Raw genomic sequence first — 15,340 nt, 5'->3', positions numbered from 1 at the left:
AGAAAGCCTGTGTGCAGCAACGAAGACCCAACACAGCCAAAATAAATAAATACATACATACATACCCTATTTAAAAAATAAAAAAGAATTAATTGAATTGTAGGACACCCAGCTGGTGTCAGGGTAGTTGGCGAATTGGTTGGTGTGAGAGAACAAACAAAAACAAAACACCTATTTGGTGTCAAAAGTGCTATTAGTAAAAACAGCTAATAGTTGGTGTCAGAAGTGAGATTAGCTAGACTGGCCCTAGCTCACAGAAATATGTGGTTTGAGAGGAGAAAGGATAAAAAGATGGGAGATGCAGAACCTTTGATTCCTGGGTGGCCATGTGGTCACCCATGGCATGGAGCAGCAGCTGTGCTGCACTCAGTTACTAAAGGTAAAAGTAACAAATGGAATTTAAAATTGGATTCAACTCCCAAGAAGTTGTTTCACTAGATGCATAAGGAAATGCAAACCAATAAGAAAAAAAGTGAAATATACAATCCCTTGGTAATTATTTGCAATAGCTAAAATGAAATTTAAAAAGAGTTCTGGTTTGGACTTTGGTGCTAGACTAAGCTTGGGTTTGAGTCAGTCTGAGTTTTGGCCACCAGCCTCAAAGCTATCCAGTAAATAATTAGGCTGGGACAACAGAAAGTACCTCTAAGGCCTCTGCTCACCAAGAAGGTAGTCAGCATGGGGGGAAGGCAAAAACCAAGGATCTACTGAAACCAGGAATATAGTTGTGAAGGAGTTGCTTCATTTTGTAGATTGGTATCATCAGCTTCCTGAAGGACCTTTACTAAAATGGATTGTGAGAGTGACTAATTTAGGGGCAGTATCTTTGTTTATAAGTGCTCAGGATAGAACAGCATGTTTGGGTTGATACAGGACCCACAGTTCACTATTAAACAATCATAGATGGCTGTACGCCAACCAGACACACAGGAGGTTATTCCTGAGGAATAATCCTAAAGCTATCCAGGACCCACCAAAAGTCACCTCATTAACATAAACTCAGGTACAGTCAAAGGGGCCTGTTATGTATAACAAAAGACACTCCTCTCACCTCCTATCACTCAGGAAATTCCAAGGGTTTTCCACACGTTTGAGCCAAGAATCTGGGATGAAGACCAAAATATGTATTTCTTACATCACAATATCACACACCCCCAGCTGTTTCCCAGAGTGTTTTAAGGCACACCCCAGACATCAGTTAGCTCACTTATATGCATCTATAACTAATGAAGGCTTTTAAAAAATGTAACCACCATGCCATTATCATACCCAATAAAATTAACAATTATTCTTTAATATCTTATCATAATACCCAGTTCATATTCAAGTTTCTTTTCTTTTCTTTTTTTTTTGTGGTACGCGGGCCTCTCACTATTGTGGCCTCTCCCGTTGCGGAGCACAGGCTCCGGACACGCAGGCTCAGCGGCCATGGCTCACGGGCCCAGCCGCTCCACGGCATGTGGGATCTTCCCGGACCAGGGCACAAACCCTTGTCCCCTGCATCGGTAGGCGGACTCTCAACCACTGCGCCACCAGGAAAGCCCTCATATTTCTTGAATTATCTCAGAAATGGCTTTTACAGTTGGTTTGTTACAATCAAGAAATGAATAAGAGCTACACATGGCTTTCAGTTATTATCTCTCTTAAGTTTTTTTGTTGTTTTTCTATAACAGACCTCCTTCCCTTTTTTATTTTCAGTCCACTGATTCAATGAGAAACTAAATCACTTGTGCTGTAGAATGTTCCTCATTCTGGATCTGGCTGATTATTTCCTCTGGGTGTTTTTTTAATCTGTTCATCTATATTCTTTAGTTCTATAATCTGGCAGTTAGATCTACATGACAAACAAGGCCCTTTTAATGTGGCCGCCGCCAACCTCCACAGGCTGATCTCATCCTGCTTCCTGCCCCCTCCCTACCCTGGAGCCAGGGGCTCTAAATGAAGACACCACACTCTCTCAGTGTGGAACTTCCCTGTTTTCTTGCACAATTAATTCCTTCTCAGCCTAAAGCTCACTTCCTTAGGAAGGGAGGCCTTCCTTGACCCCAGATGAGGGTAGACACCCCCTGATAATACCTTGTAAATCCCCTACAGCCATAAAAGGGCAGCCTAGGTCCCTGGTGGATTGAGGGGAAAGAGAACTTTTCCCCACTCCCTTGGCCAGAAAAATAACCTCTCCCTAAGTTCCTGCCATCTCCTACGTGAAAGCATATTGTTATCTCTGAGCAGCGGGATTACTAAGGATTTGTTTATTCATTTTGTTTTGCTGTCCTGCTCATTCTTCTTCCGTGAACACACAGTACTTTTGTAATCAAAACGTTTAATTTACAAATTTGCCCACCTTAATAATTCACTTACTAAATACTGATTGAATGCACACACGGCTTTGTGTTAGAGATGCAGTGGGGGAAAAAAAAACTAGAGAATGGTCCCTGCTTCCATGAAATTTACAAGGATCCCTTACCCCCATCACTCTCTATCACATTACTCTTTTATTTTCTTTGAGCACGTATCACAGTTATTTTACTATGTCATTCATTTATTTATGTTTATTACCCCTCCTCCTCTAATACATACTAAAAAGTGAATTCCATGAAAGGGGAGACCTTGTCTGTCTGATTATAACTATGCCCCAGCACAGTGCCTGGGACGTAATAGCCACTCGGCATTTACTAAAGGAATTTTTTTTTTTTTCCGTCTGCGCAGCTTGAGGGATCTTAGTTCCCTGACCAGAGATTGAACCCCGGCCCACGGCAATGAAAGCACCGAGTCCTAACCACTGGACAGCCAGGGAATTCCCTAAAGGACTTTTAGAAACCTATTCCTGCTATACTGGAGGGAAAATGGACTGTGAGAGGGCAAGACTTGAGACGGATCAGCTAGGAGTTTTTGGTAGCAATACAGGCAAGAGCTGATGGTGCCTTGATGCTGGAGAGAAACAGGTTAAATCCTAGGGCTAATGAGGAGGTAGAAATAACAGATGGTGAGCAATTCTATTGGAACAAAGGGAGGGCAGAGAAGGAGCTGAACGTTCCCAGCCAGGACAACCAGATGGAAGGAAGTGCCGTGTGCTCACAGTGGGGACACAGGAAGAGAAGGGATGGAGTTAGAGCGGTTGGAAGGGGTGGGAGAGAAAGGTAATGAACTCAGGGTGGGACTTGTTAAGTTTGAAATGCTCATGGGACCTCGCAGTAGAGATTCTGGTAGGCAATTGACATGTGAGATGGAACTCACACAACTAGGAGAGTGGATGAGGACCCTAGAAAGAAGAAGGGGCCTTCAAAACGGAATCCTGGTGGAGGTAAGGATGGTCAGAGGAAGAGGAGGCAACTAGGGGAGGGAGAAGTGCTGAGAGCACTGGAAAACCAGGAGGGTTCAGAAACAAAGAAACGGTGCTCAGCTGTGCCAGACACTGCTTAGGCCAGGTCAGATCAAGGGGAAGAAATGTCCCCTGTACTTCACAACAAAGACAAGAGAGTATTCAACAGAGTGGTGGTGGCAGCCTTGAGAGGGCGGAGAGTGACAGGGAGGTGAATTGGAGGCAACAATTGGGCAACTTAGAGAATACAGAAGACCCTAAAAAGAAAATTCAAATGGCCCTCAATCCCAACACCCAGAGATAACCACCTTCGGCATTTTGGTGTGTTTACAGTCTCTTTTATCAAAATGTACATATTTTTACAAACTTTAATCATAGTGTACATCATGCTAACTAGCTTGCTCTTTAAATAAAACAATATGTTATGAACAGCTTTTGGGGACTTCCCTGGTGGCGCAGTGGTTAAGAATCCGCCTGCCAGTGCAGGGGGCACGGGTTCGAGCCCGGGTCCAGGAAGATCCCACATGCCGCGGAGCAACTAAGCCCATGCGCCACAACTACTGAGCCTGCGCTCTGGAGCCCACGAGCCACAACTACTGAAGCCCGCGTGCCTAGAGCCCATGCTCTGCAACAAGAGAAGCCACCGCAATGAGAAGCCTGCGCACCGCAACAAAGAGTAGCCCCCGCTCGCTGCAACTAGAGAAAGGCTGCGAGCAGCAACGAAGACACAACGCAGCCAAAAATAATAAATAAATAAATGTATAATATGTTATGAACAGCTTTTTATGTCATTAGATAGTCTCTTTGTCTCATCTGTCTATACAGATGGCTGTATATTAGTTTACTTTATGAATGTGACATGGCCTACTGGGACATTTAGGCAGTTCCTAATTTTTCTCTATTATAAAGGAAAGAGGAAGTAGAAAGTGTCCCAGCTGGGAACCAAAGCAGGACCCAAGACTGTCTGGGCCTCCCTGGTGGGCAGGGAGTTGATATGCCTGAGACACTTCGCATGGAGTTTCCGGCCAAGGAAGGAGGCAGGCAGTTTGCAGGGACCGAGGTAGAAGCGTAGGATGAAGAAGACAACATGGGTCTGTGTGGGGTGCTAGTCTCAGCCCAGCCTCGTGGACACAGATCTGAGGCCTAGAAGACAGGAACCACAGACAGAAGCCAAAGAGCCGCTGTAAAGCCGAGGGGCATGAAGAGAACAGCACAGCACCTAGAGCCCAGGAAGCAAAGTCATAACGCTTTCGCTGTCAACACGCCAGGAGTCCACACTGGCCAACATACCCGTCGTCACCTTGACTTATCCCCACATGACTCTGTTCATCCCCTCTTGGGTTCAATCTCCTACCTCCTCCCTTTCCTGCTCCAGATCCTCTCATTGGACCCTCTGGGATTTAAGGTCAAGATGCCCCAAATCATCCACCTCTTCTCTTGGTTTTCCCTTTGCCTTCTTGCTCTCAGAAACTTGGTGCTCCTCCAAAGCCACTACCCCCTTGCAACCCTTTGAAGAAATATTTTTTTCTCCCACATTCCACAAATTCTGAGATGAGACAGTTGTCTTTCTTACCGTATGTTTTTGCTTCCAAAAAATTTCTCCTCCCTCCAAAACCCCAGCCTCTTTGAAGCACATGCCAGGAGACTGGACCAGCCATTACCCTTCCTGTGGCAATCATCTTGTGACATCTATCGGCTTCATCAAGGGCTTGAGCATTTGGCTTATGTTTACTTCTCCATCTTTGATCATGTCTTCATTTGTGTAACTAAGACATCCACTGAGATAATCCATCCAACAGCCCAACCTCTCAGCTCCTTGCCCTCTTCTCTTCCACCCCTCCTCAGCCACACGCTCCTCCAATGGCCAAACCCTAGAGCCCTGTCATTACCAGTAACTGCACCTCTTCCAACCTTCTGATTCCCAGCGCCCCACTACTATCCATCCTTCCAGTCCCCTCTCTGATATCCTCAGTTCAACAATCCTTCAACCTTTCAGATTCTTTAGTCCACATTTTCACTGTCCGTCACCCTCTTCACATCTTCACATCCCACTTCACCCAGTTTAGGTCCATGATTATAATGATTCCTTCGCACACACTCTTAAGGCTCTTGTCCCGCCATTTTCCTTGCAAAACTGCAAGAAGGATCAAACCAAACTCCACCAACAGTGAGACTTTCCCTGAGCAACTGAGCATGGCTGGGGATAAACAAGTGGGCTGACAGATCTCACTTTGAATGTATAACAACAAATCACAAGTGGGCCCTTAGCACACCCAACCATCCTATGATTTCTCTACTCCATACTCACTTCTGCTCTCTGAAATTCCCCTTCTTGCCTCAAATGGCAACACTACACGGCCCTATCCTCAGAACTTCCTCATCTTTCCACCAGTGCTTCTTATGATATCTATTCCCTGCAATTTCCGTTTTTCTGGTCATTCATGTTAAATGCATTCCTCAAATGTCTGGTCATCCTTTCTTCTCCATTCACATCCCAACCACTCCGATGAAGAGTACCCTTGCTGAGATAATGCCAAGCCCAAGGGTCAGTATTCACTCTCTTAGCAGCACTTTAACAGAGTTGTTAAATGCACTCACTCTTCGAAGCACTGTGTTGGCCTCCGGGACCAGCACACTCTCCTGCTTTTCCTCCCCCTTTGCTAGGGTATCCTTGTGCTGGTTCCTCCTCCTCCTGCCTCTCTGTCTGTCCTCTACTCTCCTTTCTCCCTTGCCCTCCGCACCTGTCTTCCCCGTGCTTCCTCGTGTTTATTTTGTTTTTAATATTTGTTTATAAAATGTATATATTTATTTATTTATTTGGCTGCGCCCGGTTTTAGTTGCGGCATGCGGGATCTTTAGTTGCGGCATACAAACTCTTAGTTGCAGCATGTGGGATCTAGTTCCCTGACCAGGGATTGAACCTGGGCCCCCTGCATTGGGAACATGGAGTCTTAGCCACTGGACCACCAGGGAAGTCCCTTTTTTTTAAGTATTTATTTTTGGCCACGCCATGCAGCACGGAGGATTTTAGTTCCCCGACCAGGGATCGAACCCATGCCCCCTGCAGTGGAAGTGCAGAGTCTTAAACACTGGACCACCAGGGAAGTGCCTGCTGTGCCCATTCTTTGCAGGCCAAGCCCGTTTTCCCAGGGCCTTTGCCCTTACTGTTGCCTTCGCTGGAACACTCCCACTCCCTTCCTGAAGGTCACTGCCTCAGAGAGACCTTCCCTGACCTCGCTAACTAAAATAGCCTGTCAGTCTACCTCCTTATCTTGTTTCCTTTCTCTTCACAACACGTATTTCTCCCTAAAGTTGTATATGTATTGCTGACGTGTTTATTGTCTGCCTCTCCCCAACTGAATCCCAGCATATTGAACAATATCTGGTACACAGTAAGTACTCAATAAACCTTTGTCATATGAAAGAAAGAAAAGGAGAGGCAAGAAAGAGACAAAGAACAGGTAAGCAAAAAGCCTGAGAAAACAGGTTTCGGTTAAAGCCAGCTTAAATCACCGGCTCCTCCCCTCTGCTTATTCCATCAATCATGTTGACTGTGGCACAGCAATTACAAGCACAAGAGTCTGCCAGGCATGAGTACAAGTCCCAGTTTGACTGGTGTCAGCTGTGTGGTTTTAAGCAAGTTACTTAATCTCTCTGAGCCACATACCTGCTTCGGCAAATTTTTATGAGTGCCTAATTACAACAGAGGCATTACGCCATATCTGTTGTGAGGATTATATAAGATAATTTATGAAATGTCTCTGATACCAATCATAAGTGCTAATCATAAGTACTCGGTAATCTGGTGTCATTTACACCCATTCTTCAAGTTTTGCCATGATACATTCTCATCTGTTTATAATCATCTGTGTTTGCAATTCAGATTTTCTCAGTGATCAAAGAATTATTTAGGACTGTTTTGGTGGGGGTTTTTGTTGTTTTGTTTTGTTTTGTTTTGGGCCATGCCACACAGCATGCGGGATCTTAGTTCCCTGACCAAGGATTGAACCTGTGCGCCCTGCAGTGGAAGCGTGGAGTCTTTTTTTTTTTTTGGCTGGGTTGGGTCTTCATTGCTGCGTTCGGGCTGCTCATTGCGGTGGCTTCTCTTGCTGCGGACCACGGGCTCTAGGCCCGCGGGCTTCAGTAGCTGCTGCACGCAGGCTCAGTAGTTGTCGCTCACGGGCTCTAGAGCGCAGGCTCAGTAGTTGGGGCGCACGGGCTTAGTTGCTCCGAGGCATGTGGGATCCTCCCAGACCAGGAATTGAACCCGTGTCCCCTGCACTGGCAGGCAGATTCTTAACCACTGCGCCACCAGGGAAGCCCGGAAGCGTGGAGTCAACCACTGGACCACCGGGGAAGTCCCAGGACTGTTTGGGGGTGTTTTCTTTTTTTTCTTTTTCTTTTTTTTTTGCGGTACGTGGGCCTCTCACTGTTGTGGCCTCTCCCGTTGCGGAGAACAGGCTCCGGACGCGCAGGCTCAGCAGCCATGGCTCACGGGCCCAGCCACTCTGCGGCATGTGGGATCTTCCCGGACCGGGGCACGAACCCGTGTGCCCTGCATCGGCAGGCGGACTCTCAACCACTGCGCCACCAGGGAAGCCCTATTTGGGGGTTTTTCAACGGTTGGACTTTTTTACTTAAACATTTGTAAATTTCTGGTTTATTGCATTGTGGTTGGAGAAGGTGGCCAATACAATTTCAAGTTTGGGGTTATCTGGTATTTCCTTCAAAACTTCATATTTTATCAATATTTATAAATGTTTCATTGACATTGAAAAATGTGTGTTCTCCGTTTATGAGATACAAGGTTCAAGAAATATCATTTGAAGGCAAGCTCCAGGATGGAGACTTTATCTATTGCTGTATTCCTGGTATCCCGCAAAGGGCATGGTACACATCAGACACATTCAATAAATATTTGCTGAATGAGTGGCTGATTAATCAATCACCTATTATCATTTAGATTCTCAATACCTTTGTACCTTTGTTTATTTTTTCTTACTTCATCTGCCAAAGACTGCTGTGTTATGTCACAGTTTCTCTCCACTATTATCTTTTCTAGTCTATATAGCTATATAGATATATATAGAGTTTCCCAGGGTATTTCTAAGTATTTGGACTTTATATATTTCGATACAATATGATTTCGTGCCTAAAGGTTTATGGCTGTTATAGAATCATTGTAAATATACCCTATATCAATATAAAATTAACACTTAACAAAACATCTATACCATATGGTTTAATTTTATTATGCATTTATTATTTGGAATAAGCAAAACATAATAATAAAATTCAAAATGTGCAATAGTACCTTTTCATAAAAGTGAAAAGTAATTTCCCTTTCCCTCTGGTCTCCCATTGCCCTGTTTCCCTCCCCTGAGGCAACTACTGTTAACAGAATTTTGCTGACTAGCCGAATTTGGAAACATTAATTTTTTTCATAGAGGAGTTTAAAATAGTTACATGAATCGTTTTGATCCATATACTTGGTATAATTAGTGATCTTATTTTATGTTTTCTCTTTCTTATGCCTCCTTGATGCTTTATATTCTGTTATATGGATTACATTTTCTTTGCTTTTATCTTCTCTGGAGGTTTGGAGGTATATATCTCGTTTTTTATTTCTCTAATGTTTTCCTTTAACATTTCCAAAAGTATTCTTAACTTGTATTTCTTGACTTGAAGTCAAGAATAAAATAACATGGGAATTCCCTGGCGGTCCAGTGGTTAGGACTCCGTGCTTCCACTGAAAGGCGCACGGGGTTCGATCCCTGGTTGGGGAACTAAGATACCGTATGCCGTGTGGCATGGCCAAAAAAAAAAAAAAAGGAGTAAAATAACATGCTATGAGTCTCCCCAGTTAAATCAAGAAGTTAAGCATATCTGTTTCCTCCCCTCCTCAGATAATGTTGATAAACTGGGAGTTACAGATAGAGATTGTTATTATTGTTCTAATCTTGCTCTGTGGTTGTAAGGGAGACTTACCCACCTGTTAAGGGTTCAATTGTATCTCCCCAAAATTCATATGTTGAAGTATTAATCCCCAGTACCTCAGAATGTGACTGTATTTGGAGACAGGGTCTTTAAAGAGGTAATAAAGTCAAAAAGAGATCATTACAGTGGGTCCTAATCCAATATGACGGATGTCCTTATAAAAAGAGGAAATCTGGACACCAACATGTAAAGAAGAAAGATCATGTGAAGACACAGGGAGATGGCCGCCATCTACAAGCCAAACAAAGGGGCCGCAGAAGAAACCAATCCTACTAATGCCTTGATCTCAGACTTCTGACCTCCTGAAACTGTGAGAAATAAATGTCTGCTCTTTAAGTCACCCAGTCCCTGGTACTTTGTTATGGCAGCCTTAGCAAATGAATACATCACCCAAAATAACTCAAGGAAAAAGGGGATCATGGGCAAGCCCCCTCTCATGGTTCCACAAGGTGTCTCTAATGACCCTCTAGAGAGAAACCTATAGAGGGGGATGGAGCACGATGTATTCCCGGCTGCCCTGCCCTCTGTGGGCATCTCTTCCTTAACACTCAGTGGTCCCTGATGAGGATGCAGTGACTGATGCCTCTTGGATGACATTGACCAGGAAGTGACCCTCCCCTGCTCAGGATTCTGCCTTGCTAGCTTCCCATTATAAGGAGGTAAACAATATTTACTGCAACACTTAGATATCTTCCTCTGGAGGGAACGAGGAGAGAGACACCAGGCATGGAACTCCTGCTCTAGTGACCTCCTCCCTTGCCCCACACCCGAGATTGTGTCTCACTGGCAGATAACTCATTTCCAATGCTCTACCTCTTTCCACGATTCTCTCCCAGTCCCTGCCGAGTTGATGCCCTTTTCTCAGGAAACACCTTCCTTCCTATGGAAAGAATCTATTCCCCAAACCTTCTTGGGCCTTGTAAACATTATAGCCAAATGCATTTTTTCCTGGTATCTGAGTGCCTACTCACCACAAGCATACAGTGGAGGGCGACTGTGGGTGCGTGGGTGCAGCGAACTCAGTCTCCAGGGGTCTCAGCTGGGAGAGGGAAGAGAAGAGAAATGCTGAGGGGTTGTATCTGCAGGGTGTCTACACCCTGAGTTCAAACACTCCACCCCATCTGATGAATATTTCCCTTCTGAAGACTCCATCTGGTCCTCACCTGGCTGATAACACTGGCTTCACCAAGCTAAGAGAGCATTCACCCTCCACCCTACCCAGGTTACATTATGAAACATTCTCAGCCGAAATTCATAGGGTCCTCTGAACAGCATCACTCTTATGCCTGGGTCTCCCTCCATACCTCTCACTCCCATGGTTTTGACTTCCCCACTTCAGGGGAAAAAACCCACTACCCATTCAGTTGCCCAAACCCCAAATTTAGAAACCATCTTTGCTTTCCTTCTTTTTTTTCATCACCTCCACATTCAACTCATCCGGAATCCAGTTCTCTCCCTATGCATCCCCCTGGTCCACACCTACGTCATTTCTCACCTGGGTTACTGTGATAGCCTCCTCACATTGGTCCCACTGCTTCCACTCTTCCCCCGCTCCACCGATACAATCCATTTGCCAGGCATCACCAAAATGAGCTTTTAAAAATTAAATAAAATCATGTCACTCCTTGCTTAAAACCCTCCAAAGCCTTCTAGACTCCCCAGAAGGCCCTACATGATCTAGCTCCTGCCTACCTCTCTCATCTTGCCTGTCTCCTCCTCTCGGACCCCTCTGCCCCATCCTAATCACTGATCTCTTTCTGGTTCCTTAATACGACTCTTCTCCCCCAGAGCCTTTGCCTCTTCCCTCAACCAGAATGTGCTCTGCCTCCAGCTCATCACACGGCTGTCTCCTCCCGTCCTTCAGGCCTCCTCCGAGAGGCTCCCCTCTCTGAGCGGAAGCAACAGAGCATTATGGTCAGGAGCACAGACCCTGGAGCCAAACTGCCAGGATTCCAATGCAGGCTCTTCCAGTTTCCTGATCTGAAAAACGGGCATGAGGATAACCATTCCACTTCCTCATAGGTTTGTTATGAGAATTACAGGAGTTAATACATGTTAAATACTTAGACTGGCATACAGGTGAGACAGTATTATGATGTCAGTTGTTATTATTATTATTATATCCTGCAGGCCCACTGCTAACATTTGTAAGGCCCAGGACAGCAGCACAAATGAAGGCACACGTACTGTAAGTCTAAATATTTTATTGTATGTGGGACTTCCCTGGCGGTCCAGTGGTTAAGACTCTGCGCTTCCAATGCAGGGGGCATGAGTTCAAACCCTGGCTGGAGAACTAAGACCCCACGTGCCGCGCGGCCCCCAAAAAACAAAAACAAATAAGACCAAAAAAATAAATAGTTTACTGTATAAATCAAGCTATGCTCAAGGTCAGGTCCATATTCACCCCATTGGCCTGCTCACCTCCTCATAATCCAGAGGCTAAAGGAACCAAATTCTTCCCAGACCAGGGCTGCTGCCTGCAAGCCTGAGGGTTAGCCCAGAACGGGTGGGCAGAGTGAGCAGAGCTGCTCTGGGCCCAGATGCCTACATGGTGGACCGAGACCCACCAAGACACACAACAGCAGACTCAGCCTCCCATCCACTCCAACTGGCCCACTGCTCTCTCGTAATTCCCATTTGCTCAGTTGCTTACCACACTTGCAAAACCCTTCTCAAAGGCCGAAAGGGAGGGAAAGGGGCCTCGTGTTTCAGTATTTGTGATACACCGGGCGCCCTGCAGCCTTGCCACCGAAGTGCAGTCCTCGGGAACAGAAGCCTCGGCATCACCCGGGCGCGTGTTAGAAATGCAGACTCTCTGGTCCCCTCCCAGCCCTGCTGAGTCAAAATCTGCATTTTAACAAGATCCCCTGGAGATCTGCATAAAGTTAAGCAGAGAGCCAGGTAGGGGCCCCTCTTGCCCAGGTCTCAGTGTGGTTCTGGTTCCCTAACCACAAGAGCTAGAGTAGCCACTGGCCCAAGTCACTCCCCATCACATCACATTGTTGATTTCCTTCACAAAACTTAGTATAGTCTCTAATTTCTAGTTTACTGCCTGTTTCCCAAAGTGTAATATAAGCTACAGGGAGGGACCTTGTCTGTCAAGTGTGTAGTGCTGGATTCACTGGGTCCAGAACTGGGCCTACACAGAGAATTCCACTGACTCTAAGACATCTTCAATTGTAATACACACTATTATTTTATGTACCACTAAGAAAAAAATGCTGCCTGGTAAATTATAGCACAATGCTTTCTAAGCCCTTAAAATATGTATTGTATGCGAATTAAAAGTTATTTTAGGCCCTTCAAAACAAAAATCATCCTGGTGCATACATGAAAAGAAAATTGTAAGTAAAATAAATTGGTTAAAATATTCACAAAGTTTCTTCCGAGTCCGACTCTTCTGATTCATTTTCTGACTGACCTCTGTGCCATTAAGGGCACTGGTGATGCAGCATTTCTCAAGACTGATCCCCTACTGTCACTGAGATTTTCTCCCAAACTGCTGGTGCTTTCCTGTTTTACCTCACGGTAAATCATGTGGTAAATCAACACCTTCACTCACGTCCAATTTTTGCCCCAGTCCTTTGTTTCCATGACTTTCTTAATATATCATTAGGATTTTTAAAATTTATTTATTTATTTATCTTTTGTCTGCATCTCATGGCATGCAGAATCTTAGTTCCCCAGCCAGGGATCGAACCGTGCCCCTTGCAGTGGAAGCGCAGAGTCTTAACCACTGTACCACCAGGGAAGTCCCTATCATTAGTTTTTTTGTCTCAATTTTAAAACACAATGTAATCTTTTTGGAGACTTTTCAAAATTGAAATATAATTGACATGTAACATTGTATATATTTTAAGTGTACAATGTAATGATTTGTACACATACATGTATATACATATATATGTATGTGTCACCGAGTCACTTTGCTGTACAGAACAAATTAACACAACATTGTAACATTTTTTTAAATTTACTTACTTATTTTTGGTTGCGTTGGGTCTTCGCTGCCGCACACAGGCTTTCTCTAGTATTGTCGAGCAGGGGCTACGCTTCGTTGCGGTGCGCGGGCTTCTCATTGCTGTGGCTTCTCTTTGTTGCAGAGCACAGGCTCTAGGAGCGCGGGCTTCAGTAGTTGTGGCACGCGGGCTCAGTAGTTGTGGCTCGCGGGCTCTAGAGCGCAGGCTCTGTAGTTGTGGAGCACAGGCTTAGGTGCTCCGTGGCATGCGGGATCTTCCCAGACCAGGGCTCGAACCCGTGTCCCCTGCATTGGCAGGCAGACTCCTAACCACTGCATCACCAGGGAAGTCCCAACACAATACTGTAAATCAATTATACTTCAATAAAATTTCTAAAACAAGATCTACTCTCTTAGCTTGGACACTTTTTAAAAAAATAGACTATATTTTTTTAGAGTAGCTTAGGGTCACAGCAAAAGTGAACAGAAAGTACAGAGCGTTCCACGTACCTACTGCCCCCACATGTGCAGAGTCTCCCCCACTATCAACATCCCCCATCAAACTGGTACACTGGTAACAATCAATGAAGCTACATTGACATATCATTACCACCCGAAGTCCATAGTTTAAATAAATTAATTAATTTTTAGAAAACAACGTTGTTTATATAGGGTTCACTCTTGGTGTTGTACATTCTATGGGTTTTGACAAACGTATAATGATATGGATCCACCATTATAGTATCATACAGGATAATTTCACAATCCTAAAAACCCTCTGAGCTCTGCCTACTCATCTCTCCCCATCCCCCAACCCTTGGCAACCACTGACCTTTTTACTGTCTCCAGAGTTTTGCCTTTTCCAGAATGTCATATAGTTGGAATCACATAGTGTGTAGCCTTTTCAGATTGGTCCTTTCACTTAGAAATATGCATTTAAGTTTCCTCTATGTTTTCATGACTTGAGAGCTTATTTCTTTTAATGTTGAACAATATTCTATTGTCTGGATGTACCACAGTTGATTTAGCCATTCACCTACTGAAGGACATCTTGGTTGCTTCCAAGTTTTGGCAATCACGAATAAAGCTGCTATAAACATCCATGTGCAGGTTTTTGTGGGGACATAAGTTTTTCAAATAATTTGGGTAAATACCAGGAAGCATGAGTCCTAGGTCTTATGGTAAAAGTAAGTTTAGTTTTATGACACTGCCGAACTTTCTTCCAAAGTGCCTGTACCATTTTGCATCCCCGCTAGCAATGAATGAGAATTCCTGTTGCTCCACGTCTTCATCAGCATTTGATGTTGTCAGTGTTTTGAATTTTGGCCATTCTAATAGGTGTGTCGTGGTATCTCATTATTGTAGGGAAATGACATATGATGTTGAGCATCTTTTCATGTGTTTATTTACCGTTTATATATCTTCTTTGATGAGGTGTCTATTCAAGTCTTTTGCCCAATTTTTATATCAGGTGGCTCTTTTTTCTTTTTGTTCAGTTTTAAGAGTTCTTTGTATGTTTTGAATAACAATCCTTTATCAGATATGTCTTTTACAAATATTTTCTCCCAATCTGCAACGTGTCTTCTTATTCTCTTGACAGTGTCTTTCACAGAGCAGAAGTTTTTAATTTCAATGAAGTCCAGGACTTCCCTGGCGGTCCAGTGGTTAAGAGTTCATGCTTCTACTGCAGGGGGCATGGGTTCGATCCCTGGTCAAGGAACTAGGATCCCACATGCCATGCGGTGTGGTCAAAAAATAAAAATTACAATTAGTAAAAATTCTTTAATTAAAATCAATGAAGTTCAGCTTATCAATTATTTCTTTCATGGATCACGCACAGAAGTTGGTTCTGCCTTTAGACATTTTAATTACCTGAACCAATAAATGCTCTTTTTGTTTCAGTAGAGTTGAGTTTCTGTGTCCTGATATGTTTCCTTAAAATGGACTCTAGTCATGGCCAGCAATAAATGATTGACATCTTTACTTTTGTTAATATAATTTTTAGAATTTACACTATATATTTTCTCTTTAAAAGGATTTTTTGAAACATATTCAGTGTCATAACT

Source organism: Aethalodelphis obliquidens, unplaced genomic scaffold (genome assembly GCF_003676395.1).
Source record: "Aethalodelphis obliquidens isolate GAN/ISIS:26980383/991018 unplaced genomic scaffold, ASM367639v1 scaffold38, whole genome shotgun sequence".
Lineage (NCBI taxonomy): Eukaryota > Metazoa > Chordata > Mammalia > Artiodactyla > Delphinidae > Aethalodelphis > Aethalodelphis obliquidens.
Note: the sequence above shows the minus strand (reverse complement) of the source record.